General features: G+C 43.8%; 1 long non-coding RNA gene across 1 annotated transcript; it reads right to left on the bottom strand.

Annotated features, from left to right (window-relative positions):
- Positions 1 to 3,152: 3,152 nt before the first annotated feature.
- Positions 3,153 to 4,435, bottom strand: LOC104866763. Its single transcript, XR_781538.2, has 3 exons — positions 4,042 to 4,435; positions 3,434 to 3,495; positions 3,153 to 3,315 (listed from the first exon to the last, which is right to left on the bottom strand). It is a non-coding gene; the product is annotated as an uncharacterized LOC104866763 (long non-coding RNA).
- Between the last annotated feature and the right edge of the window lie 410 nt (positions 4,436 to 4,845).

The raw sequence follows: 4,845 nt of genomic DNA on the forward strand, positions 1-4,845 counted from the left end.
TTTCTGCAGCTTGTGTGAAAGTCTAGGAGAACCATTCATGTATTATTATGAGGGGGTGTACACCTCAGAAAACTTCTTTAAGGTGGTGATGGGACTGGCCAGGAGAGCTTACTCATTAGCAGGGAGAGCCCCTGACAGACTTGAGGAACAGACGTAGCCAAGGATTGCTCCACACAGCGAAGAAATTGAGAGCACACCAAGGAGAGCTATTTCTCCATTGAGAACAAATCACCATAATATACTTGAATATAGGTTTTATTATTTCTTCTCTTTGCATTGAAATGCTAACAGTATAGATCAGCCCACTTCCTTAGAGAGTATTAAAGTAACTTCCCCCATGGGGATCAATTTGTTTTTCATTTCAGTTTCATTCAGTGTGAGAGCAATAGTTCCTGGCTACCTTCAGAATGGCCTGGAAAATAATCCCCCCAAAATAATTTTTCCCAGTAACTACTGTTGTATACCATTGATAGCAAGACTGTTCATATTTGGCGAGACACATAGAAGACCTGTGAACCATGCTCACACAGTTACTTAGGCATTGCTGAAGGAAACAACCCATCGATACCGTGCCCTAAAGTGTACTCGACAGCCAAGGTGGACAGCAAGAGTAACCTTCCTAGGCTTTCCTCTCCTTCATCTTTTCTTATTTTATTTGCCTCTCAGCTCTTTCTTCTGTTCTTCCCTTCTGTTTTCCTCCTGTTTTCTTTACTTTCATACCTTTACAGTCTTCTTCCTTTCTTCATCCCTTCCTTTCCCCCGTCCTCTCCCCTCCCCTTCTTTCTCATCTTTCCTTTCTTTGTGCCCCCCCATCACTTAACTTTTTGTCGCTGAGACAAAGTACCTGACGCACAATTTAAAAGAGAGAAGTCACCTGGCTTCAAGACAGATGCATAGTAGAGGGTGTGGCTGAGGAAAACAGCTCAACTCATGGGGCAGCCAGGAAGTGGGGGGAGCAAGCAGAGCGAGACATGCACCCTCCCAAGGTACTCCCTCAGTGATGCACCTCCTGACAGCACATTCCACTATGTGCTCATCAATGGACTTGATCCAGGAGATGAAATGTGACACGTTTTATCTCCCAACCTGTCAGCTGTATGATACGCCGAGCTTATGTTCTCTAAATATTAAAGAATGAATTCTAGGAACTACAGAGGTTAAGAGTAGGAAGGCATTTATTAATAGGACAGCTCTTTAGAGGCAGGAGGGGAACCCAAGTGAACCCTGCTTTACAGAGGAGTTTATAGGGTAAAGCCCACATGGGTACAACGTGAGCCAGAGCTGTGACCATCCAGTAAGGTTACAAGTGTAGTCACTCAGGTGATGGTGGTGCAGTTGGGAAATAAGTCATGTAACAAGCGTGGATGGAAAGAACATGGATTCTCTTAAGAAGTGGTGGGTCCAGAGCTCTCTGGTTACCCACCGGGGTGGCCAGTTTCTACCCAGAGTTCGTTAGGCCCAGTTTGTCCTTTGAGGTATACAGGTCTGGTCTTCTAATCTTTATCCTCAGGTCCAGCCTCCAACAGTTGTGTCTCCGGTGCGTCTGTGGAGTGTTTCACCTTTGTCCTGCCTCTCTCGAGGACCTAGCCCTATCTGACTCTCTATTTTTCTGTCTGACTCATCTGTCAGTAACAGACTGAGGTACTGGTGACTGCTGTGCTACAGATTCAGTCACCTTCCAAAAGCCCCACCTCAGAGCATGCGAGACTTTTGGGGGACATTTCAGATCTCACTAACACCACACAAATGATTCTCTTTGCTCCCCCTGCCCCACCACTGCCCGCTTTGCCTCTTATTATTTCCCCTTTCTTCTCCCCTTTCCCACCCACGCAGTTTTTAATTGCCCATAGATTAAAGTGCTGTTCTGCTGCTAGTTCTGAATTTGAGTTTTACTGTTTGTAGTTTTTCAAGTAGTTTGAGGAGAATGTTTATTTTTCAAGGAAGCAGTTGCCCTTCACTAGTTTCTGATTCGAATTCTATTACCTAATGCAAAGCTTTTGCAGGATCTGATACAGAAAAATATTTTATGAAATCTTTGAAATTAGAAATTCTTTGGCCTGCGGATTTAGCTCAGTGGCACCATGCCTGCCTTGTAAGCACAAGGTCCTGAGTTTGATACCCGGTACCAAGAAAAAAAATTCTTTAATGAAAATTTCCCTTTAGGTCCACCAACCTTGAGAGGTTTCTCGTTTCCATAAGCTACTTAAGCCAGTTGCCGTTGACCTTGGGGCCCTGGGGCTCCCACTCTCTGTTTCAGTGGATCATCATCGACTTATTGAACCAACTTTTCTTACCACATAATTTAAGTTTGTATTTGTTTGCTTGAGCCTGAACAGAAAGAACAAATGGACAGATGACCTCCTTGCTGTAAAACTTCATGTTCTAGAGAATGCTGAGGCTGCCTTCTCTTACAGATAAGCATCATAGCCATAGTCATGGGCAGACCCTGGGCTCCGGAGCCTGATGCTGGGTCTCTAAGCGAAACAGCTCTACCCTCTGCACATCCATTTCCTTGTCTGCAAGGAAACACTGGGAGGACTCCGGTGATGATTACAGGAGACCAAGCAAACAGAGCCCTTGTACCTGCTGACGCTGGGTAGGATCTGCTAAGCAGCAGCACAAGTCCCTCAAATCCCCCCCTCCCCCGGCATGGGTGATTTCTCTCCCCGGAATGGTAATCATGGCATAAGAAAGGAGAAAATTCATTCTTCTCCCCACCTGCACATGGTCTACAAATAATGAGTGTAGTCAAGGAACATTAAAACTGGAGTGATCGAAGAGCGCTTGATATTGAGAGAGGGTGAAAATAGAGACATGGCACCCCTTTGGTAGCTGCCGATTCAAGTCACTTAGAAGAGAGAAACTTTCTTCAAAACACTGAGCAAGAGGGCCTTCCCTGAGCTTGTCCTCCCTGCAGGCATTGCACAAGCTGGCTGGCAGTGATGTTAAGCGTATGTGATAAAACATCTCTTTCAAATGTGAGTATCACACAAGACAGTGTGGGGTGTGCGCATGTGTGTCCTTATAATAAGCCTATAGAATAAAACTCTTAGCAAAGTTCAGAGGGCCCCACAACTTTAAAAAGCTGTTATAGTTTCTTGGTACTTTATCTAGATCAACCTAAAGTTGCTGAAGCCAAAAGTGATCTAGTCAGGAAGTTTTTATTGGTTGCGCTCTGAAGATGTCAGTCGTCTTAATGGCATGTGTCCCTGCTGTGCTGTGTGAGTTGAGCTGTCAACCGTGGCTGGGCTGTCAGTAGTTTCAGAGTAACACCAGTAGTAGTTAAAGCAGTCAAGCTTGCAAATGATTCACTGTCTAATCAAAAGAGGATGAATTCAAAATTTTCTCTGTAATGACATGCACTTACTGTTGTTACATTTTCCTGGGTGAACAAAAACAGGTTGGCACGATAGCTGGCATGTGGGAATTTTACCTGAGCCAAGGTGTGAACATCATTGGTTATGGCTTCTCGGAACTGCTCATGTGAAGTCAAACCTGGAAGAAAATGGGATGTATTAGGCCAGCGTTGACTCTACAGAAGAACCAGAACCATCTATGGCCTGAGTCAGGGGCAAATTGATAAAATAAAAAGACCCTTTTACTTCTCAGATCGCCTGTTTAAAAAAGCCTAGTCTTTAAAACATTATTTTCATACTCTAGTTTGGGTTTGAACAAGAAAGCCCTCACCCCATTTCTTGTGCCTTAATAAGTGATTTCTGCTACCTTGTCCAATTTAGGAGTAAGGTTGGAGAGGGCAGGGAGAGTTCTGTGGGTATTCATACCCCCTCAGTACCCTGTATCAGTCTATAGAGGAATGAAGGGAGTCTAGCGACTATGAGGAATCTGGTAAGTTGAGCCCTCTTCCAGGAGGTTTTCAGGTAGTGTCTCATTACATTTGTACAGTGATTTCTGAGGCAGGTGTCCTCCAGGAACTGAGGCTCAGAGAAAAGTACTGTTCAGTAAATGTTGGTTACAACCCCAACATATGCTCAGCATATTAGGGGTAGGGACAGAGGCATTCTGTGTGCTTATGGAGCTTACCTTCCGGAGCAATGATACTATCTGGTCAAAACTATAGGCCAGGCCCAAGCTTTGCAACCCAACAAACTTTGCAAGTCTACTGAAAAATCTGTGCACTTGTATATTTCCATAATATACCAACAGCTAGGCCCAGCGAGCTTGGTCCTTCTGAAGAGTTTTGAACTTAGTTCAGCAGACCCTTGAGCTGCTTCTTTGTGGATTACTTCTGGGCAGAAACTTCTGTAAGCTCCAAGGGAACTTGGCTCTGTTTCTGCCTAAATGCTGAATATAGCTTCATGATCATCAACCCAGATGCCTCAATTTATCCTTGAGCTGATTTTGTTTAATTGCATGTGAGCCAGACCAGAAGCCTTGGAAATGATTGATGTCCTTCTTCGGTGACATCTCTAGTTGATTTTTCAGCCTCTCATTGTGACATAGTAGAGAACATAGAACTTTGTCTATAAAAAAAAAAAAACCCAACAATTACTTAACAGAGAGTGTAATTTATTTGGATGCAAAACTGATTCAAAAGTGTGTGTGTGGCAGGGGTAAGAATGCAGAATTTCTTCCTTTGGGCGAGTGGTCAGTTTGCACTAGACTTGGCATTCATATTTGCATGACCTTGAGCATGTAATAACATTGTTCAGAACAAGAGGGAGTGTTTGTAAGTCACTTCTTATGAATCCCCACAGTATGTTTGAATAAACATGGTAAAGTACAGTAGGTCACATGGGTCTGTGTTTATATGTTGCTGACTTTTTCCAGTGACTGAGATTTTGGTAGAATACTTACTTGACTGAGTCTGTTTTCCTACTTGAAATA

The sequence above is a fragment of the Fukomys damarensis genome, unplaced genomic scaffold, assembly GCF_012274545.1.
Source record: "Fukomys damarensis isolate Sample0158 unplaced genomic scaffold, DMR_v1.0_HiC HiC_scaffold_31, whole genome shotgun sequence".
NCBI lineage: Eukaryota > Metazoa > Chordata > Mammalia > Rodentia > Bathyergidae > Fukomys > Fukomys damarensis.